This window comes from Tyto alba, unplaced genomic scaffold (genome assembly GCF_018691265.1).
Source record: "Tyto alba isolate M040663 unplaced genomic scaffold, T.alba_DEE_v4.0 Super-Scaffold_6, whole genome shotgun sequence".
NCBI lineage: Eukaryota > Metazoa > Chordata > Aves > Strigiformes > Tytonidae > Tyto > Tyto alba.
The window spans coordinates 23,784,742-23,811,931 of NW_024881327.1; positions in this window are offsets into that span (position 1 = coordinate 23,784,742).

Here is a 27,190-nt window from a genome sequence, read left to right on the forward strand (position 1 = left end):
TTAAGTATCAGACATACAAAGATAAATGACATCTGCTGTCGTGGTTTAGGCCTGATTGGCAGCCAACCACAATGCAGCAGCCCTCTCTCCCTTCCCCTCCGGCAATGAGAAGGGACAGAGAGCCAGGCTTGGGGTTCGAGATAGGACTGGGATGGGGAAAAATCCCCCTTTTATAATCACGAGCAAAAGGCAGACTCGTTAGGGGAAGAAAAGAAAAGAACGTACATTTATTACAGACACTAAGAACACATAACAGAGTAGGACAGTGAGAAGCATTGCCACATCTTGAGAACACCTTCCCCCCACCCCTCCTTTCTTCCCAGGCTCAGCTCTGCTCCCAATATCTCTACCTCCTCCCCCAGTGGCGCAGGGGCAGGGAATGGGGGGTGCAGTCAGCGCTGCTTTTTTTCTTCATCTTCGGTGAGGGGAGTGTCCGGAACTTGTTCCTCCTGCTCCATCGTGGTCCCCCTCTCACAGGAGACAGTCCTCCACAAACTTTCTCCGACATGAATTCCTCCCATGGGCCGCAGCGTTCCCCACACTGCTCCGTCATGGGTCACTAACTTCCTCCGACTGGATTCCCTCCCATGGCTGCAGCCCTTCCCGAGCTGCTCTGGTGTGGGACTCCCCCGCATGCTGCAATCCTCCCAGCACTGAATTACAGCAGCGGGGCTGCCTTTTCCCACGAGACCCCGGCCTTCTTCAGGCACAGAACCTTGATCATCTGAGGAAGAGCAACAGGCCATAAATCAATGTCTGCTCCACCGTAGATCTCCATGGGTGGCAGGGGGGGCCGCCCTGCCGTCTCACCACAGGATACAGGGGGGTCTCTGCTCCAGCACACCTCCCCCCTCCTTTCTTCCTCCATTCCTCCACTGACCTTGGTGTTCACGCAGCTGCAGCAACTCCTCCTCACCAGTCCGACTGCCCGTCACAACGTCCCTTCTTAAATACGTTATCGCAGAGTCGCAGCTGATTGGCTCAATTTCCCAAACATAAGTGGAGCTGATGTGGAGCTGGGGGAGCTTCGAGAAGCTTCTCACAGGGGGCTGCCCCGATAGCCCCCTCCCCTGCCACCAAAAAACTCCACCACTCACTCAACCCGGGACATCTGCATTCACTAGTGTGTTTCAGGTTAGATGCTAACAATTAGTTTAATTAGTAGATGCTAATAATATGCATCTAATTCTTTGAGTGTTAAACTTTATAATCAAAAGTCGGAGTAGAGTATTATGGCAAATACAGCTACTTAATTCATGTAATATAATCAACGCAAATGATGGTATATAAATTGAGTTAGTCTTGATGTGGTGAGGACAAAACCTGAGCAGCAACTACCCAGTGCAGTAAAATACAGTTCTGCTTCTGTATCAGCAAGAACAAGTCACTTGTATCCTTCTTCAAGTTAGCAAGCGGATAACCAGTAGATGAGTTTTCACCACACATTGTCTAGGAATATGCTTGCTTCTACTCCTTAGTCAGATCCCACCTGTTAGAGCACAAACTATTTTCTTCAGCAGAAGAATCTAGTGCATGTAAAAACCCAAGTCCTTTTGAAAGGAACTCCGTTCAGCTATTCCAGAGCCCAGGCGTACTTAACAGATCATGAGTGACCATACTGCAATGCATGCACGTCTTCTGCATCAGGAGGCTGGCAGCAGCAATGCCTGGATCCCACCTAACCTGCCATGTTAGGTACTCTCCCACCACATAACAGCATGCCAAACTAATCAATGTTGATCACTCAAAACTACCCAAAACTTTGGATCAGAGGCTATAAATTAATTTCAGTCATTCTTCTTCCTTAGATGAATTAACTCTGTGCTGTTCTTTTGCCTCTGCTTGCCATTTATGTATTAAAACATAAGAATTAATCCAATTACTTGGGTGATTTAGCCATATAAAACAGAAGAAAATCCACATTCTTAAAATCATTTTTAGTAGACAATAAAACCTTAACTGGGTATCTTACCTTATATTATCCTAAAATACTAGTATAGGTAGTACTAGAAAAAAACATATGGAAATGTTTGCCAACCATAAGAAAATTGAGGATTTAATTTCAATTGTGACTCGTGCAAAATGATCTTCTCCTCATTTATGTATTTTCTTAAAGACTAAAAGTTAATTCTTTGAATGGACACATGCACTGTATTTTGCAGAGAAAAGAATGAATGCAAGAGATTAGCAAAACTCAAAATTCATATGGTGATATTTTTCTCTGTGGTCAAATTTAAAAACATGGGTAGTGATAAGTCCTAATACCTAGAAAAGGCTATTTAATTTATAGATTTGTGTGATTTAAATTTGAAGCTTCCAGGCACATAATAATAGCTTGATAGTGCCTATAATAGAGTTTAAAGCCTGTGAAATCAACAGGAATTTTTTTGGCAGGTATTTATTGCTACATCAGAGTAATACTGAATGAAGAATAGAACTAGTAACAGTCTAGTTAAGAACAAGTCCCGTACAGTAAAAAGAAAAATAAATTTGAAACATTAGTATCTCCAAGACGAAACATGAATGCGAGACCTTAGTATTCCTTATTAAGATTCTATTTTACATAATTTATGAATAGGAATTAAGCTTATTTTAATGACTTTTGAAACATTTAATTGAAATATTTGTTGTATCTGAGTTTAATTTAAAAGCAAACAGTTTTTAAAGAAATTAATTAAAAGTATACACAATTAAAGATTATTCCTATGCCTGTATAGTAAGGTCCAAAACATATCAATTTCAGAAGCAAGTGCAAGACTTCATAGGTAGATTCTGATGAGCAACTCTATAACGAGAATTAAAGGGTTCATAATCAATATCTAAATTGCAATTGAGTGTTAATGACTAAGCTTAAAGACTTCACAGTTCAGAAACTGATGCAGGGAATTTGCCCTTGGGAATAAGTCGAGACGTTGCTTAGTTTGTTTCTAGAGGTAATTACTATTAACTTAGGGGTTTTCTCAGTAATGCCTCAAGGGCAAATGAGTAAATCAAGTGTGTTTTGATAATTTGCATATAAGGTACCTTCTTAATTGAATTTAGCCATAAAGTCAAGGCACTTGAATGCTGCTTGGGTAATTGATCTCCAAAGTGCATCACCTATGTTCTTTCCTCTACATATTTCAAGTTGACATAGATGGCTTAGAAGATGCATTCTTCTTCTCCCACTTCCCTTTTGGGGCAGTCTCACACTCCTAGAAACGTAGAGAAGGAGAAATCCCTGTGCTCCACCAAGTCCAAAGGCTACAATTATGCAGTGTCCTTATGTAAGCCTCACAGGCTCTGGGTGAAGAGAAGTTGATTCCCCTCTCTCTCTGCATACATCTGCATAATTTATGAGCACAGTATGGCCCCTTGTGAGGTAATATACATCTGCTTTGCAAGAAAACCATCCTTCTTTAGCAGCATCTTTGAAGGTACTTGCCAGTGGCAAAAGGAGTCGTAGCTCTTAAAGAATGATCACAATGATCACTTCAATTACCAGTGAGCGTGCTGGGGCCCTAGCAAGATTGATCTGATCTTTTCTGAATTGTCAAGCCTTCACTGTAAAGTTGTATAACCTCTATTTCTACATTAAGAAAGATACTGCTGACTGAGGACTGTGCAACATCTTTGACTGTGAAACAAAGCACACAGACTATCATGGTTCAATCATTGACCTGTTATAAGAGTCAAAATGGGAATCACTTGTGCCTTAATTCCTCCTCTAAAACCAACGGACTGACCTGTTTTGAATGCACCTTCCAAAAGGCACATATGAAATGCAGCTGAATCAAGAAAAAATTCTTACTTCCATGAACTATCTCCAAAGACATCTAAAAGATGCAGCTTTTGCTTTAGAGCAGTTCAGTGCTGTCCTCTTACTGCTCAACCTCTAGTACCATACAGAATTTTCCCATTATGGATATGTAATAGAAAAAATAGTTTAAATTTCTGAGGTAATTCTAGCCTAATAAAAATATATTAGTCTGTATGTAATTAAATAAGTCTTTGTATAGCTCCTTTCTTTTATGGTTACTATGGAAGATACTGTAATTGTCTCATGATAAGAAGAAGAATACCCATCTTCTTACAAAGATTAGTGATAAAGTAGTGTTTTTCATGGTTTACGGTTCATACAACTACTTTACTAAGTTTCTAAAACAACCCCTACTAAATAGAAAGTGAAAAGGTTTGTTTAGTATACATCTCCAAATATGACAAAGGCAACCCTTTCAACTAATTTAGATGGTTTGTAGTTCCTATAGCTAAGCTATTATTAATTACTAGCCTGTATACTCTGAATGTATACTGAAGGCAGACACATGTCATAACATGAATTAAAGAACGCATCTGAGAAATGGATACATAGAGTATTAAGGCCACAGGATATTAGCCCATATCTAGATGAAGTGTAGTTTACTGATCTGTAGCATTAAAAAAAACCCAAAACAAACAAACAAACAAACAAAACAAACAAAACAACAACAAAACAAACAAAAATAACAAAACAAACCTGACCATTGCATCCAGATATGAACCTTTCAACTTGCCTGTCTCTATTCCCTTGCACTTCTGTTTTGAAGATGGTGTAGACAGAGATGTCTGCCTTCACTTACTGGCTCATACACACAGGGCAGGGAACCTTTGGAAGTCAGGTAAGTTTGTGAGCAACTAACACTCATTACGAGTGCTAGTATGTGGCACTAGTACCAAGTAGCAGGTGCTGTAAATCACAGCCTTGAATGCTGTGTACTAATATCTGCTTGCAGACAAGCTCCCATATATCTTTTAATATAACTGGTAGGTTGAAAATGTGTTGAACCTCTACATTGTTTAAAATGTCTTTCCACAAGGCTTTGCACAGACTACAATTGTTAACGCCAAGAACAAAAGAACACAAATACATTCACATTTGAGGTTAGGACATAGATGCCCATCGAGTAACCTCTTTGATAACTCACTGGAAACCCTGAATGTGAAAAGATGGAAAGCTTTCTTTACAAGTATACAGTATAGTTTGACAGTCTGCTAAGCACTGTCTTCTGTTACATACCATTGCCCAATAAGCCCTTTATATTCTTGAAACAACATAGAAGCTTCCCTGTAGATGAGAAAGTGTCAGTCTCAAGTAGGTAATTATCTGCTTCACCTAACTTTTATGGCAAGTTTCAACTCTTTTCCAGTGAGAAGCGATTCCTCCTAGAATTCAGTCCTGTCTCTTAGTTTTTCCATTTCTAGATAAGCATTAAGACAATCGGAGGTTTCTCTGCAACTCTACGTTTTTACTTTCTTACTGAGTCCTATGATAGGGTGTTGCTACCAAGAAAAAGTTTCTGTATATGGGATCTTGCTTCTGTAATATGCAGAAATATAAACTGTGACTGTTTCATGTTAACAATCCTAGTAGCACCTTTCCCCAGGTATCTAATCATATCAAATATAGAATTTTGAACTGGAAGTATAATACAACTTACTTTCTACTTTAAATGGTTGAATGGTTGACTATATTCTTAAAAATCAGATACTTTTTTTTTAAAAAACAAACAAACAAACAAACAAAAACATCCACAGTGTTGTTCCTATTCAGTGCTGCTGTTGTCATGGTTTCACTAACTTTGATGTTATGGATTAACCCTGATTGGCAGCTCAGCACCACACAGCTGCTTGCTCAGCTCTCCCACAGTGGGATGGGAAAGAGAATTGGAAAGGTAAAAGTGAGAAAACTCGTGGGTTGAGATAGAGACAGTTTAATAAATGAAGCAAAACCCGCATGCACGAGAAAAGCAAAACAAGGGAATTCATTCACTACTTTCTTCAGCAGGCAGATGTTTATCTATTTCAAGGAAAGCAGTGGAAACTCTTTCCTTGAAAAGACAAATGCCGTAATTCCAAATGTCTCCCCTTCCTCCTTCTTCCCTTTCTTTTATTGCTGAGCACAGTGTCACCTGGTATAGGATATTCCTTTGTTCAGCTGGGTTCTTCTTGTGTACCCACAGCCTACTCACTGGCAGAGCAGTGTGAGCAGCAGAAAAGGCCTTGATGCTGTGCAAGCACTGTTCATCAATAGATAAAACATCCCTGTGTTATCAAAACTGTTTTGGTCACAAATCCTAAACACAGCAGCATACCATCAACTATTAAGAAAATTAACTCTATCCCAGCAAAAAACAGTACAATCTCCACCATTCCAGACCATTTAAGATATGCTCAAGTCCCATACTATCCAATATGTTTTGGTTAACCACCAATCCCCTTCCCCTCCTTTGATTTATATAGCTATCATTCCCTTAGTCTATGGGCTACTCCTGTAAAATGTCCACTCAGTTCATTTAGTCCCAGACTTGGGGGTATATATCTTATGGTGGTCACTCAGGACAGGAGAGTTGTGTTGCAACAACATAGTGTGTTGCATGGGGTTATTGGGGACCAAAGCCAGCTCTGGTCAGGTCACTGCTGCACTTCTGCTGCTTCTTGTGAGGCTCATCCTCCACTGGTTCAGGTGTTTCCTGCTATAGTACACAGCATCCATTAGCCTGCTGCAAGCTATAGCAGAGACCTACCTTGAACTTTTTTATGAAATCTGTGTCAGTTATCTGGCTTGAGTTTCTAAGCAAGTTTTAAAGATTGGGCAAATGTCTGGTTCCCACGGGTGATGAGAAAATGCCAAACCTAGTTTTGTCCATTTCCATAAAACTGGAAACACTAGCCCTGTAGAGAGCATTACAATCAGATAATTGTTTTCATGAACTTTGGACTAGTCTCAAATGCTCCCCACAACTCAGATAAAAAGTAAGCATGTACTGTGATTGCAAGTGAAATGACTGAAATAAATATACTTGCTTTTTTTGTGAAGAAGCATACATGGAAAACTACAGAATGTCCTCATTGCTCACAGTGAACATGTCTAACAGTGCTTAAGCAGTCCGTGTGGTTCTTACGTACCATGCATTATACGAATTAAGAAAGAAGAAGAAAAAAAGAGGCCACCAAATGTTGCATTACCGTGTTTTCTTGAAAACAAGGATTTTTTAAAATCTTTATTTTATAACTCTATTTGAAATACCAGTGAGGTTGCTAAATTGCATCCCCACAACTCAAGGTTTTATGAGAGAGAATGGATTTGGGACTGCTGGTTGTCACTGTTAAGTATTTAATTACAGAAAGGGTCTGAACAGGCATCCCTCTCCTTCTTCCCTTCTCCATTCTTCCCCCAAAAAAGAAAAAAACTTCTGATTCACCAAATAATCTATGATGTTAAAATAGAAATTTTCTTCAGAGTATAATGATTTCTTAACTGGTTATGTATTCTAGAATGGATTAATTAATCAGTTAAATAATAACTGATTTATTCTTAAAAATATCTTTACCACATCTGAACAAGATGGTTCATAGTGCTAAACTTTAAACCCGAAAACATAAGTCTTAAATATTCTTCACTTTTGCTAATAAATAGCTTTCCTTTTTTTCCCCCACAAAAATACTTGCCAGAATAATAGTCATTTTATATACAGCTAACTCTGGCATTATAATTTACAGGGGAAAATTACACTGTTTAAAAAGTGGTTCTATTGTCCTCATTAATCTATTTTGGAATACGTGCCAGCTATTTTTCAAGGAAAGACTGCCTTATTTCTGGCTGGGACTCTTCCAAGCAGGGGTATGTACACAGATGCTGTTTAGCATGCATACAGTGAGCCTCATACCTTCTGGAAGAGTCAGAGCAGCTAGTCAAGGACTGCAAATATATGGAGAATATAGGCAGAAATAGCATATCCTGGATGTAAATAATGGGCTGAAAACTGCCTGAGACCTCAGCAAAAAAGCTGAACAAGGATCAGATCTAGAGGAACTAAGATGAGGGTAAGATAATTTTATTTGTCCTCCTTAGAATGGTCCCAAAAGGCTTCAACTGTTGTTCTACCTTCATAAGACAGAAAGATTTTCTAGGTAGCAGGTCTTCACTGCTTCATCTGCAAAGCCTTAAGCAACAGCTGTAAGAATGTGGAGTAAAATACAAAGCTGATGGACATTTGAGCAGATCAATATATGCAAATTAGATCTTGTTATCAGACAAATATCTACTGCATCATTTACTACGATCTGGGTTCTTGGCTGTTCTGTGTAAAAGTAGGAAATGACTACACATAGCCACCTTCCCCTGATGAATTTAAAATGAAAATTACACTCTCTGTTTGAAAGGCTATAAGATAAATAAGAGTCTGATCTGTACTTGATGTGAACTGGGAAGCAGTGGAGTTATACAAGGGAAATCTATCAGTTTAAATGTGCTGAAACAAGTTAAAGCAACATTTACAGGTAACTAAAGTTCAACCTGCAAGAACTGCACCTGAATCAGAAGTTGTCTAGAAATAAGAACTGCTGAGGCTTTCTCTGAACAGGGGTTAATGCAGACACATCACCATACCTGTCAGATGACCAAATATTTGCAATGAAACTTCCTTCCTGACTCTCTGGAAAAATCCAATCTTTTAAATAGCCTCTCCAGCAGAGAGAAGTCTCAATTTAAAGATGCAGGGTTTGTGGAAAGAGTCAGTCTTAAGAAGTTCCTGCCTTGGCAAGCTGTCACATCTCACTGTCCCCTTCATTCAGCTGTTTGCTGGATTCCACTGCAGACTGAGGGCAGCTTAAAACATAAGCATAGGTAGAGAAAAAGGGAGGCAGGAAGAGAAACCAGTATTTAAAGAGAGTATTTTGGTCCATGTGGAACATGGCTGTGCAATCATTTGGTTTGACACAGCTGACAACCTGGCAAGTTGCAGGAGCAATAACAGGAGCAGGCATGGTGAGGGATTGGAGGGTAACAGGAGTTCCCGAAATCAACATTGCCTCCAAAACCCTTCATCCAAAAATAAAAGCATCACTTTCATATCACAGTGCATGAATGACAAAATGAAAATCAAGTTTTATGGCTCAACAGAAAATCTTCATACTACTTAAAGATGAGAGAATAAGGAAACAACGGATAGATAAATAAAATTACATTAACAGCATTTGATTTTAAAAACAACTAAAATAAAAATAACTTCATCTTGTCATTCAAAATCAGCCATGCTCCAGTTACAAAACAGATAATTAAAAGTTAATAAAAGAAATGCTTTATTTGCCTGAATGCGTAATTAATCCATTGTAGAATCTACATATCTTTTTATAAGTGTGTGGATTCTACAGGCAAGTTCAGAATTCACTCTAAGTTTTTCCATAGTTACGTAAGAGAAAAATATAATAATCTGTTGACATTTTTATGCCTCAGGACATGTGCAACCACTAACTTGGGGGAACTGAAAATAAACTTCTAGAAGTAGGTTACTACATTGGTCTTGCATTATTCTCTGACTTACACTGATCATTGTCAAGCAAAATATATTGGATTAGAGTGATCAATGTTCTCATCTACAGCATATCTGTGATTTCTACTGAATAGAAACAGACTTGCCTGATTTTGTGTTATGGGTACAACACTGCTAAGAACTAATGGTGTTTCTCCTAGTCTAAGTGATAAAAGTCTAAGCATTAGGCATAGAAACGTATCTTCAGTGTTACACAACACTTGACATGCTGTGGTATGCAATTTAAGAATGTTTTAGTTGTCTTCAGGGGCTGAAGTTGGGGCTGAGTTCAGCTCCAGCTAAAGTTGGTGTGAGTCTTTTCAATGAATTAAGCATGAGTTTAACCCCTCTCTAAAACAACTCATAGGTTTCATACAGTGATTTTGTATACAGCTTCCTGTATGACTTATTTTCAATCTACTTATCTCTAAAGTGCATCTAAAGAGACTATTTAGAAGTGCATGAAAATCTGTGCAATTCAGACTGTTGCCCATTTAGGTCCATAATTAAGTGGAGGAAAACAGATATTGTAATGGTTGGAGCAAAAGCCTGCACAATGACAGTTTCCTATAGGTTTTACTAAGAACACTGCTATGACTTCTACCATCAATGTTATGGGATACTTGCCTTGAAGGAAACCTAGAGACCCTGAGTTAGTATCTTACAGGAGTGTGTTTAAAACCTGACAGAGGCCAGAAAGGGCCAGGCAATAAAAGCCATCAATGGTAAGGAGTAAAGTGCTAAAACTAAATTAGGGACATAAAGTAAAACAAATCAAGTGTGTGAACAAAAATTAGAATTTGGAGGAAAATATGCTGAACAATAAAAGGGACATACAAACTAAAACTTTCTAAACAATCAACAAGTAATGAAGTCTGAATTTCAGTGCAAGATATATTGCAGGTATATTATGTGAGCAAATTAACTGCATTTTTCACCTCTGCTACTGAAATTTCCTACAAGTCTAACAAAGATAGGTAAAAATCAAACAAACAAAACATTTTCTATGAAGACAGCTTAGAGGCAGTAAAGCTTTACTTTTTATGGTATCTGAGGTTTAAAACTTAAATAACTAAAATACTTTAAGACAGATTTTATTGGATTTCTTAAACTTTTTTTTTTTTTTTTTGCCTATGTGCACTGAACTAGAATTTCAGGACTGCTGAATGATGTCATTTTCCTTAATAAAATTTGCTGGAGGGTCTTTGAAATTTTATGGTTTGTACTTCTGCAGCATAAGAAATTGGTATTCCCAGTCCTTAGCAGGAGTTCCCAGAGGAAGGAATTATTTTTGCTGAACCACAAGAGTGCTTAGGTCGTGGGGAGAAAGACACATGGAGCATCAAACTAAGGTTTGTTTCTGAAAATGCTAGGACTCATTTGATGTTTTATACTTTGAGGAGAAGCTTTAGCTTTGCTGAAGACTGAAGCTACAATGAAAGATGACAACTTGTTCAGAGGTTCTTTGAACAGAGCTTTAGCACTAATTACAGCAAAGGCCAGACAGAGACCGAGTCACTAACATTTCTGCTAAAGAGACACAGCAGGAACTAAGGATGAGCTAGTTTTCAAATAAAACAGATTGCTAAAGCAAAAAGTTCAGTATTATTGTTATGTAATTTCTGTTGTTCTCTTTGTTAGGATTTTGGCTTTGTTTTTACTGTACTGATGGCTTGAATGCCTTTCAATGTTTCTGCAATAATTTCAAGTAATATATCCTGAAAATTATTGGAAAGGACAAATGAACCAAGTCTGTAACTTGAGTTTTAATACATGTAAGCTATATATTCAATACAGATTAATTTTTCCTTTTTTCAATTTCTGTTGATTTTTGCTTTGAGTGTTTGAATAATCAGTATAATTTTGCAAGAAAAATGTCTAAGACATATGAATGAAGTCTGTCAAAATAACAGTGAGAAAGGAAAACTCCCCTGAAAAATTAATTTGGACATTTAAAACTCTGAAAAGTCATAGAGGAGGGAAGAAATGCATAGGAAGAAGGACTGGAAACATTAGAATGCGTTACTCCTGTAATTAGGAATTAGAAGGGACGTCCACAGTCTAGTTCTGAGATATCACAGCTCAGTATGGCATGCAATTCTTTTCTTATACTGACTGCACTACCTGTGACAGAAGTTTCTTGGCTCCTTATCCTCCAGTTGGTAGCCTCATTCATTCAGACCATCATCCTGCAGTCCTTAAACCTTCTAATTGCTAGATTAATTTTATCGTGACCTTTTTAAACCCCCTGTTCTCCACTAGCATCATCATTTATTTCAAACAGTTCTCCCTCCCAATATATATCCTGGCCTCTTGTGTATTTATGGAGAGAAATCTTATCCCCTCAGACATTGTTTCATTGAACTGAGTAGTCTTCTAGTTCTCCCCTGCAATGGCTACTGGAAATGCCTGTTCCAATGGACCAGGTCCCACGTCTTCCTCTCTCCCTCCCTCTTTCAGCACAGCCATATGTCAGGAGTAGTTCAGGCATCCTTTGCCCCTCTAGTACATGAAACTCACTGATGCACCACTCAACCATTTCTGCACCCAAGTTATTTCTGTCTAACAAGGTAGAGATCAAAGAAGGAGTTATTAATGTGTCAGAGGTACCTTGCATGTTGTACTACTGAATTACATCCATTCTTTGACCACATTCAGTACAATATCTCCTCTGTCTTCTGCACTGACACCATTTTTGTTCTTAGTGACACCTGCAAGCTACATTAGGAATCTTCCAACTTTCTTCTGAGGATTGTTTAAAAAAAAGCCAAACTGTTCATTGACATCTTCATTTTAGCCATGTGTGTAGAGAGTCACACAGCACATGCTGAGCTGCTAAAAATCCTTGCTACTGAATCAGACACTTAATTTGTCCATTACTGTCATGTTTTTTTTCACTGAACTTCCTATTGGAACTTTTATTGGTTCCTCAAAATATCAGTGCATTAAACTCTTAGAGGATGATTTAGACTTGAATTGGCAATGGAAATGTCTCTATCATAATTTCTAATAGCCTCATTATCCAATTTATTCACCATTTTCCCTTGTTAGGAAAAACTCAGATAAATGTTTAATTTGGACTGTATCAATACCATCTGAACTGCTAATGACCATTCTTTCCTTATTCTGCTTTAATTTGCGTAGCTTGGTTTTTGTAAGTAGTGTTTAATGTTTACTATTGGTTTTAATATTGTAAGATCAAACTCAGCCCCACTTTAAACTACATTTATTTTATCCCTGCATTTCTTGATCTCTAACATTCAGCTTTTTTAAAATGAAGCTTTTTGTCCTACTTTTTCTAAATCCACCCTTTAATCCTAACATGCCCTGTGAAGGGATTTTGAATCTATTTAAATTTCTGATAACATTTTTATTTTGCTTAGAAATCAGATTTCTTTGATTTCAATAAATTCTGAACCTCTTCTAAATTCAAGTCCTTAAACTTTTAGTTCAGATCCTTTTGCTAAACAGTTCTCTTCACTAATCAAATTTGAGCTTCTGAAATTCAAAAATCACAGAGCCCTATTAATCTTCTGTTAACAGAAAAAAAGTTATGATTGTTGATAATACTTTTTGCCACTCCTCTCTCACCCCCATGACCACCATTTTGATCACTTTTTAATGTTTTACTTAAATCACTTCTGGCATCACTTTTTATTAGTGATTAGCCCATGGAAAACATTGTCAGCTATGAGATTCCAGAATATACAGACCTGTAACTATGTTGTCATGTCTATCATTAGAAAATTAAAGTCTTCAATCCTAACATAATCTCCTGTGCTTATTCACCTACTTCATTTCTGCATAATGTTTTCTATCCAAATCTGATGCAAGGTCTCTGTTACAGTACTATCCCAATACAATCTGGTTTATTAACCTTCTTCAAAATTAATTTTGTCTTGAAGCAGATTTTAGTTTATTCCCAGCTATATCTTCTTTTTCTTTGAATCTGATACAGAACCACGTGCAGTGGTGTATCCATCATCTACACTTTTATGTCTGTCTTTTCTGAATGATTTGTGCCTGTTGGTAGCTGTGCTCTGACATGATTGTCATGTTAATAACTTTCAGGGTCTACTCTAGTAATTCTGGTGACACTATTTGATGTCTGTGGTCCTGAACTGACCACAAGCCTTTCAGCTACTGCTCACTGTTTTGTTGTTCAATCCAAGCCTTTCACTATTTACATTACTTACCTGAGGTTCTCACCTGTAACTATTCAGCTTTCTGATATCTGATACTGTTTTACTTAGTTCCATACCCTCATTTATCAGTGCTTCTCTGTATTTTTTAGGCATGTGTAAAGCTACATACATACCTCCAAAACTCTTTGTTTTTAAAGCTTTTCTTGCCAGTTCAGACCAACCTCAGCCCTAACAATGTTATTTATTTCCCTAGGCTGTAAGGTAAGTAATCCCTTCTCTATCCACACTTCCAAGTTCTCAAGCTTTCTTCAACTTCCCTTGAAGATTTATTAATGTTTGAGCCATTTGTTCATCTTCCTTGTTGTGTTTCCCTTTCCCCCCACAGGTCAAAAAAATTTCACTGAAGATAAAAAGTTTCCACTGCTTTACCTATCTTCCCTGCCTGCCCCAATGGACTTTTTCCATCTGTTCAGGTAAGTCCTAATAAGCATTATTTTCTGAAATTTGCTGGATGGTCTGCATCTTGAAATGGATCCTTTTTAGCCTCAGGTGCATATCTTGTAACAAAAATTCTGGTGCTATCTTTTATATCTCTTCTTGACATTCAAGCTGGTGACAAACAGACCTGTCTTTTGGTAAGAGTCTAGAAATATCTCTCTCTTCTCTACTGTGATCAAAGAGAGGGAGTTTCTATCCAGCTCTGAGCTGATGCCTTGCAATCTGGCAGAAACACAGCAAAACTAACCCCCAGTGGAACAAGGTGTGCTCTTGTCTCACTAGGCACAAGTCCCTTTCATATTCCCTCTTTCAGCTTTCAAATTCATCTCACACCAAGAGACTAAAGCTCATTAAAGCCAATGAGACACTTTGTCGTATTTTCAATAAGGGATCATCTATACCATCTGTAGTACTTCTAATTTAGTGGTTTTCTGCAAATATACTTAGCTTTACAGTGTATTGTCTTCCAGATTATTTTAATGTTCTTTCATTATGAGTGGGTCTGACTATATAATTTACGTCTCCATTTTCTTTTTTATTCAGTATACTTCTTACATGCCCTCTTATTCACCTCTTGTCTAAACTAACTCGTCCTATGAAATAAATTTTAAAAGAAAATTTAAAAGCCTGTACCTTTCTTTTCAGCTATCATGTCAGTCACAGGATGAAAGCAAAGCTGATGAAAGCATCTAACAGACATTTCTAACAGCTGTTATGACTGGCAGAGACATACAAATTGTTCACTACATCCTTAATCTTTCTTACTTTTCCTCTAAATTTATCTAGCTTGATTACTAATTTACGGTAACTAATGTCATCCTAAAATAGGCAGTTCCTGAACAGATCAAATACTTCAATCAAACATAGTAGTGACACAGATTTCTCATCTGGCCATTACAAGTTGATAGACTGCAACTACCTAATTTTCTCTTTTGACTTGCTGCTACAAAAACAAACAAACAAACAAACAAAAATAATTTTCTTTTTCACACTCTATGACTTGCAAAGTATCAAGAAAATATATATAAAACACAGAGACCAATGTTTAAGCAGTAATTCATAAACACAGTATATCAAGGAAAGAGCTTCAGTCTTTACATTGCATTAGAAGTAACAGAGGGAACTCTGTGTAGTCAACATAGGGTACAGAGCTCAATAGCATTCAACAGACAAATTTCTCTCCTGACTTTTTCCCAAACTGAGTTATCTTAAAGGGATTATAATGAGGATCTATCCTAGCACCAAAGATGCAAACAAAATTTTCTTTCTAGAGTCACAGAACCATTACTGAAGAAGATGCCAGGTACAGTCTTTGATGAGGTATAAAAGTCTTGTTTAGTGAAACTACACAGATTCATATAATCCAAAAATTTGTCCCTGAAATTGCAAACTTATCCCACTTAAACTCTGCTTCTATATTCTGATCACCACTGATTGCATCATGTCTTTTGCCTCGGCCATTTTTTGTCTAGAGGGACAGAGTCAGCATTTTTCTTGCCATCCTTACTCCAGTTTTGGAAGGTATACAAACTCTATTTAAGCCAAAGTTTTCAGCTGTTCTCATCAGTAACTGACATGTCACTTCACCAATTAATGCAAAGACAAAGACAGATATTTTGTTTTTAAGAAAACCAAATTACTACAGGCAGTGTTTCTAAATTTTAGCAGGGAAAAAAGATTTTAAGGATTCTTGGAAAAATAAAAGGTGTTTTCTCAATGAAACAGTTGCAAGTGATGACTGTTAAGACCAACAGTTGTTTTAGGGAGCCTAAATTTCAACACAGTGCCTGAGGCAAGTCAGTGCCAGGGCACTGGCATGGATGGGATATAGCTACCCAGCAAAGTGAGTAGGAAGCCACTGAGTTCATAGGAAATGCTGAGTACAAGAACTGTTCTTCAAATTCCTTCAGGCCTCTTATTTCAGAGCACAAAGATGATGCTTTATTCATTATCCAAAATAATCCTCTAATAAAGGTTTCCTCACTGTTCCTCCCACTCTCCACCACAGATTTGACCAGGGTGCTGTTTTTCCATTTCACCTTCATTTCCCCAATGCCTGTGTCATTGGAGGGGCTTCTGCTCCCGCTCCTAACAGTCCTTGGGAAGCAAAAGACTAAGTCTCAGCTTTCATCTACTACAAGGACCAGAACCACTTTCCTAGGAGTGCTCTAGATGTCAGATGAAAAGCTCTTTCAGGGTCCAGAAGGAAAAAAAAAAAAAATGTTTTCAAGCCCTCACCAGCTTTGCTGAGTTCTTTTGCAACTGGGGACAATGTGCTGGATTTGGACCCATTAGGAACTGCCAGTGGCAGTGATCTTTTGTCGCCAGCCTCAAGTAAATGAACTATTATGCATCTCTGCTGATGGTATGCTGATGAGCATGATGCTCTTACTCACTGTCTTCTGCCTCCTTATTTCAGTGTCTAATGGCTCCAAGTTATTCTTTATTTTCTTGACATCATATCTTACTGGTTTTGACCTATTGTTTGGTTCAGTCTGTCCCTCACTTTCTCCTGGGTGTCTCCTTTGCTATTTGTTTTAGGCTGTATTGTTTTTCTGATCTAGGTGTCTTGGAAGCTTCATGTAGATGTATGGTAATATTCATGACCTTCTGACAAAATTGCTATTAACCCATGCCAATTTTATTCTTCCACCCTTCCTTCACTGCTTCCACACCAACTTTCCCACTCAGATTGCAGCCTTTTGACCTTTCTCTGTCTTATTTTCTTGTGTAGAGAGAACAGGCATTTGAGATTTTTTATTATAGTATTGAAAAGGTTAATTATTTAAAAGCAGCACGACTTGGTTGAATTAAAAAAAAAATGTTTTTGATTATTTAATACAATTTTGGAATGTACCAACACATCAAATGAAATTAAACATTTAGTTTAGAAAACTTGATTCTCAGTATATTCTTGTGAATAGAACTCCTTTTCTTCCCCCAAGGGCTGAAGGATGGATCTGATATCCTTCAGGTTTTTAGTGAAACCCAGATATTACTTTGGGGTTTTGCTAGCTTTCTTTCTGTGTCTGATGAGTCAGCAGAGTCCAACTGACAGTGTGGAACTTTTAACAGGATCAGCCATAAGTATAAAACACAAAACTAATATTAGATGGTGTGGGCAAGCTTTCCTCTGCTTATTCTTTCTCTGTGTATCCTCCACCTTTTTTCTGCCTCATTCTTTTAAGCTCAAAATCTATACTAACTTCCCCTTAACTCCTGACTTACCTTATCACAGTGCTATTCATTTAGAAATAAGAGAGAGGTTCCAAGACTGCAAAACTCAGTGCAGCATGAGCACCCGACAGGATAATATTTTTTTGTGTCTCTGAACTTACCCCAGATCTAATCAGTACCACCAACTACTATCACAAAAGAACAGCAGCAATAGCAACAGTCAAGGGAAAAAGACAAGGAGAGAGATCTTCCTGTACTTTTTTTTGTTCTTAATGTTAAGAAGATCGAGGTGCTTTACCAAATTCTTCTCTTCGAATAGACAGGTTCCTATGTTAACTATATATATAATTTTTACCAAATAGGCTTTAAAGATTATTATTTTGTATATATTGTATATGCTTTGCAAACCTCTGAAGTTATTATAATATTAATGCTTATAAGAAAAAAATCAACTCTGCAGAAATAATATAAACTGGAGGCATACTTAATCACTTTAAGAAAGCTTCACCAAGTGATCTTGGGTGATTTAAGATTTGATTCACTGGCTCTCAGATGTTCATAATGTCATCATCTGTGTCCACATAGTCTTCCATGATAAGTGGTTTATCTAAGAGCAATTTTTATTTTGAACTTCACCTTTTTTTGAAGCAGAGGAATTTTAATTTGCTTAAAGGCTTTGATTCTATGTTCAGCCATTCAGTTCAGCTGTTTACAGATGACGGTCTATCATGTTAAGACTGCGGTTACAGACAGCTTGGCAAATATAAACCACTAGTACTGTAATTCAGCTTTAGATGTGATTTTTCCTTCTGTGAGGAAATGTTTAAAGAAAGTGGTTTGATACATTTCTTAAGCAAGAGTAGCTGTTTCAGTACAATACCAAGAATTGCTGTTATGGACCTGATCCTGGAAACACTCATAAAAACACTGCTTTATGTCTGACTAAGGTGAATATTTTCCCTTAAAAGCTCATGGAATGGGATCTTATGGTAATTTTCAAGTAAAGGCATGATTACTTCTTAACACTTGCAGGATCTTAGATATTTCAAACACAGTTCTTGGGAGAATCAAATGTTACTCAAATTCAACAGGAGATGCTAGGTAAATAAAGAAAATATTTTTGGATTGGTGTCTCTACCAGACTTCTTCCCAATGACTCTGGACAGACATTTGTGTAAATGAGTAGAACTGTTATATTTCTGTTTCAGTAGGTAAAATGCTTCCAGGAAGCATCAGGCATATTGAGATTGCTTTGCACAGATGGTCTGTTCATGCACAGTAATTGGAAACTTTTGGGATATGTCAGACTTATTGTGCATACAATCATAAGAAAATAAACCTAGAAGGAAACTGGGGAGATCTTCTAGCCTAGTGTCATCTCTAAAGCAGGATCTATCTTCTGACAAGTGCTTGTTTAACTTGTCATTAACTATTTCCAGTGATGAAGATTCCAGTCTTCCCGAGCCACACCCATCAGTGTTTTGCAGTTTTTACACATAACAAAACATAGCCATTGTCTGACTGGAAACTTTCTGCTGCCATTTAAGGACATTCCTTTTCATCCTGTGTACCACAGAGATGGAGAGCAGTTCATTCTCTCCCCTCCACTGTAGCCCTTAAACGCCAGAAAATGCTTTTGCCCCTTCTCAGTTTTGCAGGTACTTATCAGCACAGCTTATCACTAGTGCGGTCAGCTGCAGGGTTCCAGACTGTCAGTCTCACCGAATATGTGCAGCCCAACACCAGTGTTTCATACCCCTCCTCTGAACATTGCAGAGTCAGCTGTAACCTGGACCAGCCACTCTCCCGCAATGCCGCAGTCGGTGTGAGAGCATCCCCAGAGGTGCGTGTGCCCTCGGGGTTAACCACACACCTCCGGGGGCACAGAAGCTACCCGAGGACACAGAGCTGAAACACACCTGGAAATCCCGAACACAGCCTTCAAGGGTATCTAAAGCAATCCTGCATAATAAAAAGTACTTGGGAGAGCCCAGAGGTGTGGCAGTTCTGTCAGTGGGGTGGCAGGCTAACACTGGCTTTTTTAGGTTCTAGCTGTTTAAACATGCAGGCATAAATCTACAAAACACAACAGTAAACTTTCTGCCTCATTTGTAGTGCTCCACTTTCAGCACCAAGTCGAAGTTAGCAAGAGAAAATGTCCCCATTATGCTGTAAAGAAATGACAGCTTGAAAATATAGTCTTAGAAATAGTCATTTGCAGCCTTGCCAGTAACAGTTAATTAATGCACTAGATAAGGACCTATATTCAGCCTCTGGAAATTCTAGGATTAACAGCTATATGGGTTTTATCTCTTTGATCTCAAGAGTGAAACTCCTCCTTTCCCCTGTGCTTATTGACCAATAAGCTGAGATTTAAATGAAACTTCTTTGCACTGGTAAGATAGAGGAACGAAACTCATTAAATTATGTCCATGCACTAACACAAACACTGTGGTAGTGTGGGTAGTTAAGGCCTGGCGGCCGGAAGATATCGCACTGTACGGAAAGATAGGGCCCCTTTTTCTGATAGCCCGATAGCCAACAGTAATGTAGCAGTGATGTAAGCAGACGGAAGTGACGTTGTAAACCCAAGCTATATAAGGGTGTGTCACATGACAATAAATGCCATTTGCCATCCACCACATTGGTGTCTGTGAGCTGATGGCCCGAGCGGCCTGGGGTTGGTCGCCGTGCCGTTCCTGAACCAGGTCGCCACGCCTTCTGAAGGCAACAGGTAGTTTCCAGTAACGTGCATTCTTGCAACTCCACTGCCATTTCCCAGTATTTCAAGGGGAAAGAGTAAGCAGGAGTTTTTACTTTAGGAGTAAGGCATAGGCAATTAACTGATGCCATTTCAGTTTGAGATCAGTGTATTGCAGACGGCATTCACAATAAAGTGGAGGACAATGGTTTAAAATAATAAAAAGTCAGGGAGGAAATTTCTTTTCAGTCTTGTTAGTTTATTGGGGGGGTTGGGTATTTTTGTGTTTTTCTTTGTTTGTTTTTTGTTTGTTTTTTTTTTTTTTTGGTTTGGTTTTTTTTTTGTTGTTGTTTTTTTTTTGTTTTGTTTTGTTTTTTGTTTTTTGTTGTTTTTTTTTGTTTGTTTGTTTCCAGAGTGATCAATTTTATGACGGAAACCTTTGAGAGGAAATGATTTTCGATTTCAGCAAGGAAAGTATATTTGGAATTACTAGAATCTGGAGCATATGGAAATGAAGCTTCCCAAGTAGACAGCTGAAAATGGCACATTCAGAGAGCAGCAGAGATCTATAGGGGATGGATAGCTGCCAGGCTCTTGGTAATGTTTCAAGACTATCACTGGAGCCCCAGAAAAGCCTGTCAGCATTTGCTGAAAGTATGGGATATGAAAGAAACCAAATATTATAAAACAGAAAACATCCTAAACAACTTATGTCATTCAAGTAAAATTTCTCCACCTAAGATTCACTGTTCTCCTATAGTAAGGACATTCTTTCTCAAAAAGTTACTGAAGTTCTAGTTTTATGAGACTGAAATAGAATAGCAGAAATGTCATGTGTTCTCTGCAATCGGTGAGCTATATCAACACTAAACATGTGTCTAGCACTAAAATTATGTAATGAGATAAAAAAGTTACCTAGGGTTCCTGGCTAAGTACCACACAAATCAGTGAAGGAAGATCTATATATGGAAATTAATTTGGTACCTAGTAAATGTATGCTCGGAGAAAAAAATTACTTTGAAATGACAAGTGAGACACTGGAGTTTCTTGGCTAATGCCTGTCCTCTTCCTTATTTATCCACTCCATTACTATTCTCCAAACAGTCCCTCCTTCACTCTTTCCCTATACCACTCTTAATGTCTTCACTGTTAAAAGGTTGTTAATAGCCATTTTATACAAATCTCCATCTTGGGACTCATTTTGGCATAACATTTAGTATTTACTTAATTCTTTCTCACTTCCCCAAATTAAAACCAATAAAATTTATCAAATATAACTCATCTAATATTCAGTGTGATATGATGTGAGATAATCTGTCTTCATCTGTATTCAGGTGAGTTCAGGTCAGACTTTACTCCTTGTTGAACAAAGTCTTAATTTATTTCTCTCCAGTAGTAATAAAGATAGCAAGTATCATCTCCAGGTTTTGGTACTAGGGTAAGGTTGGCTACACCAGGGTATTTGGTAAAGTTGGAGGATATGGTTGTCAACAGCTCATTTCTGTCACAGCTTGGCCAAGTTCTGTGATCAGGGGGAATTTGACTTTGGTAGGAAAGTCCTGCAGTTAGGAGTTTAGTGCCAGTATAGTACAGACATCCCCACATTTTTCAGGGGAAATTTGACTTTGGTAGGAAAGTCCTGCAGTTAGGAGTTTAGTGCCAGTATAGTACAGACATCCCCACCTTTTTCAGGGGAGGCAACCATCTGTGTATCACACGCAATGACAACAGTGTCTTCTGACTCAACTGGAGAAGGTCCTAGCCATGTAGATTCACTTAGAGTGTCTGAAAGAAGTGATATCATGGGACAGTTCTTTCTCAACAAAAAGGAGAAATACTCTGAAAATAGAGGGGCAGAAAGACAAAGGCTAGGCTACCCCACTTCATATCACTTTAAGCACCAACTGTGATATTTGAGTCCTTCAGAATGGTAGTGGGCTCTAATTCCATCTATTATCTGTCATTTCCCAAAACAGGCAGCAACAATAGCTCCTTCAGTCTATTGAGTGGCTCTGGCTGAGAGGGGAAAGAGAGAAAGGAAGCCAGACTCTGGGAACAGCAAGGAACTGAGCATCTACCAAGGAGTCTGGTGAGGGAATTGGTGCTTGGCACTGGAATACCATCAGATCCTTGTTCCTGCACAGCAGAGACTTTCAGGAAGTGAATTGATGTTCATGGATTTTATATCACAATAGTCCTATGTGCTTCTTCCTACCAAGAGATGGAAGTCTTTGAAGGAAAGAATTGTAAAACATTTTTTCTCCCTCCTTTACTGATTTACATTACAAAAAAAAGCGCTCAAACTTTTAACACATTTTCACTATATAAACATTACTGCCTCTTACCCAGTTCTTAGCAGAGCACAAATATATTTCTATGTCCCCCCCCTTCCCTTGGTATTCAGGAAGAGCAAGAATACACTTTCCCTTCAAGGACTGTGGTTTTAAACATAAACACCTTTGTTAAATCCAAAGTGTACTGTTTCTAGCAAGAGCAGAATTACAAACATGGACCCAGATCCTATCCTCTGTAAAATCATTTGCATCAGTGGGATTCACATACATGTTTCAAAACATAATTATGCCCACAGTTTTCTTATGTCTGTCCAGCACGTTTATGTCAGCACCCTGAGCTAGAGACTAACAGGATACAGCAGAGATCAAATACTAAACTTTCAGAACGTTTCATAGAAAGTTGGATGTTCAAATAATATTCTTGGGATAGACTTTAAGCACATAAGCACATCTTTGGTGTTCTTGTTTTCATTATATTCTTTTAAGCATAACTGTGGACTGAGTATTGCCACCAAGGTTGTTAAGACTGAATTCTGGACTACACCAATATATCTGTTCTATATACTGATACACAAATTCTTTTCAGATTCTTTTGCGGTCTCCATCACTAACACTTGACCTTATTTAATTGCTGCTGGTAAGTATTAGAGGTCATAAATATCTATTAAAAAAAAAAAAAAAGCAAACAACAACAACAACAACAAAAACAAACAAACAAACAAAAAACCAAAAAAACAACAAAAAAGAAATGTAAATTGTAGTAAGTTATTTAACTGAAATAAAAATATTGTATTTGTTTGAAGTCCATATAACTTCAGATTTGGAGCTGGAAATCAAATGAGTGCAAATACACCTGTAAATACAGAAAGCTGGCTCTGCTACCACAAATATAACAATTTTCCTTTTGGTCTCCAAAACTGAGAAATTAATCATCAGAAATTCCTGCAGTTTGTCAGATTAAGTTACAAAAGAAACAATCAAAAGACCTTTTAAAGTCCATTATTTGACAAATTCCATAAAGCTCTCATGTCTCTCAGAACATGAGGATTCTTTTGAGTTAGGAAAAGGATTTAGCACCTGTATTTATAGGAAAAAAAAAAAAAAAAAAAAAAAAAAAAAAAAAAAAAGCTTATTGTTCAGTACCCAACAATTAATTTCAGACTTTTGCACTGTCTTAGTTTCCTCTCTTATTAAACACAAGCTGCAAAGAGAAATTTGTCTGAGCCTTAAAACTGGTGTGGAAAAGAGTTTTAAACTTTGTGTCTTACATTTTAGATTGATTCATAAGGATTATTAGGAGGAAAAATATAGGAAGTGGGACAGGGATGATCTGTATAACTAACACAAGCAAATAGATGTGTATTAAGATGCACTGCTTTACACCTTGTCTGCTCTTCCTGCCTTCACATCATAACACCAGTTTGGTAAGTGGTGCTTTACTAGACTATTCAAATTATTAGAAATTCCTGCAAGAGGTACAGGACAGTTTCAGCACAATGTATTCAGTTACAAGCCAAATTTTGCCAAAATCTTATGCTGAAAACCACGGGTAATTGTATAAAAATCATTAACAAATAGTTTTATATGTACCTTTGTTTCAGTGAATAATCAAATAAAATTGATTCAATAAGCTAAAGCCTCCAGTAACAGATATTTGAGTTCAACTCTTCCTGCTGAAAGCTATACTCCCTCCAACATTATGCTTAAATATATTTGACATGAAAATAATCTTTGATCCTTCCAGAGTCAAGAGAGAAAGACTGTATTTGTACAAGCTATTTATACTTCATTTTTCCAGACAAAACAGATCAAGCATATTGTCACTGATCATATTGATCAGGTCAACAAGTTATTTCTTTAGAATATCACCAAACAGCAGGATTCGTCAAACCCAGGGTAGGATCATGCCTTTGTTTCAGGTTTCCCTTTGTGTCTGTCACTCATCAGGTTGCAGCACCTTTAGCTAGAGATGTATTTCAGCAATTCTTTAAACCCAATTTAAAGTCTGGAAGGACTGCAGGCCCATCAGCGCTAGGTGTAAACAAGTCTTTCATCCTAGAATTTTCTGAAAGCCTCCAGTCTTCTGAAGGATGGGCTTCTTTCATCCTTCCTTCATCTGCTCTTGAGCTCTCTCTCATTTTTCTCTTGAAGTTTTAAGGAATACCCCAAAACTCTTGTCAATTTTTACATTTCCAAAATCACCAATCCTATAACATTATTCCTGAACCTAAACTCTTCTGTTTCTTTATTTTGTGTGTCCATCTCCCCCCACTTTTAAAGATTTTCCTGCATAACTTTACCCTTACAAGATCATTATTTTCCTTTCTAAGACTCAGTTCCTAACAAAACCTTCACCTATCCCCCTTTTACTTTTGCACTTTTCTTTTGAGGTAGCTATTACTTCTCAGAATTATTTCTTAGAGTTATCAAAAAGTCTTTCTGTCTAGAACAGCAAGTGAAAAATCAACAAAAGAAGACAGTCATGTCCTTACAGTGTTACCCTATCATAAGTTAATTAAAAAAAAATGCCTGTTTGAGGGATTAGAAAGTCTCAGTAAAGGGGAGAAAAAAAAAAGAGAAAGTCCTATAGAAAATACAATAATAAGGTTTAAGACGTGTATTGGTATGATGCAAAAGAATCATTTGTAAGCTTGATCTTCTGGTGATTTAGTTAATACATTCCTCTTAATGCACAGAAATGATTAGTTCTTGTGTCTAAGTAATATCAGAATTTTAGGTATCCTGTTAATTAGGCACTTAGAATTCAAAGCATAGATAACATTCAGTGATTTTTGAAATTGAAAGAAAGAACATTAGCTATTACTAGTTCTACCTGTCAAATCTTATTCACTTTGATATTAGGAGCAGGGAAACATCCTAAAAGTTTCATGAAGCATCCCACAGATATCTGTAATGAATTTCTTTCCTGTTATACATTGTTTGAACCGTGTAGAATGGGGCAAACAGACATCTAATCTACACTTTTTCAGACTGTTTTCAATATTCTGCTACTTTTTATATGCTAATCATGTTTTAATCATGAGAAAAATCTCCAGAAGAGCTAGACTCACTCTATGGGATGACTTCTGTAGAATTGGAGATAGGCATGGAAAGTTGCTTTTTCAAACCGATGTTAAGGATTAGTGTAATGTGTCATATAAAGCAATAACAAAAAGGCTTATACAACACTAGTCAGAGATTCCTCTCCCCCATCTTCTAGAGTTTCCAGTCTGATGCTTTTACAGTTATGTAGTGTGATTCCATGGTGATCACAGAACTAGGTTATGTGCTATATTGTGATTAATATTTTTTCCTCCCATTTCTGCTAGTTCAGGAGAGACTGGGCTAGCTAGCTCTTTTCATACTAAGTATTGCAGAGCTACAGGTAAGTGTCTAACACAAATATTCAACTTGAAATAAAAACTTCAGGGTTGTCTTTGAAGCAATCTTGTACACTATAAAGCCTTTTAGCTGTTAATTTTCTGAAATATGCTGGGTAAAGGTTGCTCTATCATGAACTGCACTGCTACCAGGTTTTGGGGAAAACCACCACACTATATTCTTGCGGGGATATGTAGCTCAGAAGGATGCAAGTGGATATTGATCCATTCCTATGCTGGTGCTATACCTAAAGTGAATGATGTGGAGAAGCACACACAGTGGCTGTAAAAGCCATCCACCCAGCCTGTTGATGAGAAATTTACTCCAGTCCCCGCATGTGTAAATCTAGTACTGACTTCTCTGAAATATGTACATATTTAGAAAAAAATCAATTACTGATTCATTTCCTGAGCAGAGACACAAAGAATAAAGAGCATCTATGTTTTCTTGTGAATAGTGTAAAGTTAGAAGCTAAATTTATTAGTATTTACATTAATGGAAACATAAAGAATCTGAAAGGCTACACATCAACTGTCTCTCAAGGTAGGTTTGAACAAGTTTGGATTTAAGCTTACCAATCCAGCTGTGTGCCAAGGTGAATGTTAGTTTAGATCCACCGCATCTTTACAAAAGCAATTTTCAGTATGCCTTTACAAATTTATACTCCACCACTATTAGTCTGACACAGACACCTGAGCTTACTTGCCTATATCACAAATACAGATCTTGTTTGTGTGCCTATTTTGGCTCCTTTATCGCTACACTGTGCTTTCAGTGCAAGATCCTTGCCTGCTTTGATTGCTGGTGTGAGAAACATGATCAGAAAGCCAAGCTCAGAATCATTCTGACACTCTAGACTGTAACAGCGTTCAAAAGAGAGGAACAAGCAAGACTTTGGTCCCTAATCTACAAATGAGAAAAATGTCCTAGCCAAAAGGCAGAGAAGTCAGAATATCAATCAAGCAATGGTACTTATGGCTTTTGTAGTCCAAATCCTGTTCAGCTGGACCAGAAATTATTATTTGCAGCTGAACCTTCACCTTCCCACAGACTAAACCCTTATATACAAGGTTCTCCTAGTACATGAAGGATGGATTCAGTACACTGAAGCACTGGGGGTGGTTCTGCAAGGTATACTTAAGTACAAGTCTCATAAACACATTTGAAGGGGACTATGAGAAAATCTAATAAAACCCCAGAATCCTTCCTTGGTGAAAATATAGGCTGGCAGTGGCCACTTCAGTGTCCAGATTTGATTGACAAACACATTAATTGACCTTATCAGAAAGGCAGAAATGCTGCAATGGAATTTTGTAAGTCAGGCAACTGAATATTCTTTCAGCCTGCATTCATTTTTCAGTTAACCCTTCTGGCATAAATATTTTTATATTTTCTTATAAAGGCTAATTAGTAGTAGTAATAGCATAATACTAGCTACCCTAACTACTTGTCTCATGAAAACTTGAAGATTTTATCAGACTAGTGGATGCAGTGTAGCTCATTTTCTATACTTGCTCTAGGCTAATAGCTTCTTGATGGAAAAAACTTTAATTTTTAAAAATATTGTCTGACCCACTCAATAATTTTGAGTTTCACCACATTCTTAATATTCTGATAATCTGAATTTTTCTGATAAGCAAACACTTCAACAGATACCAGTACTAC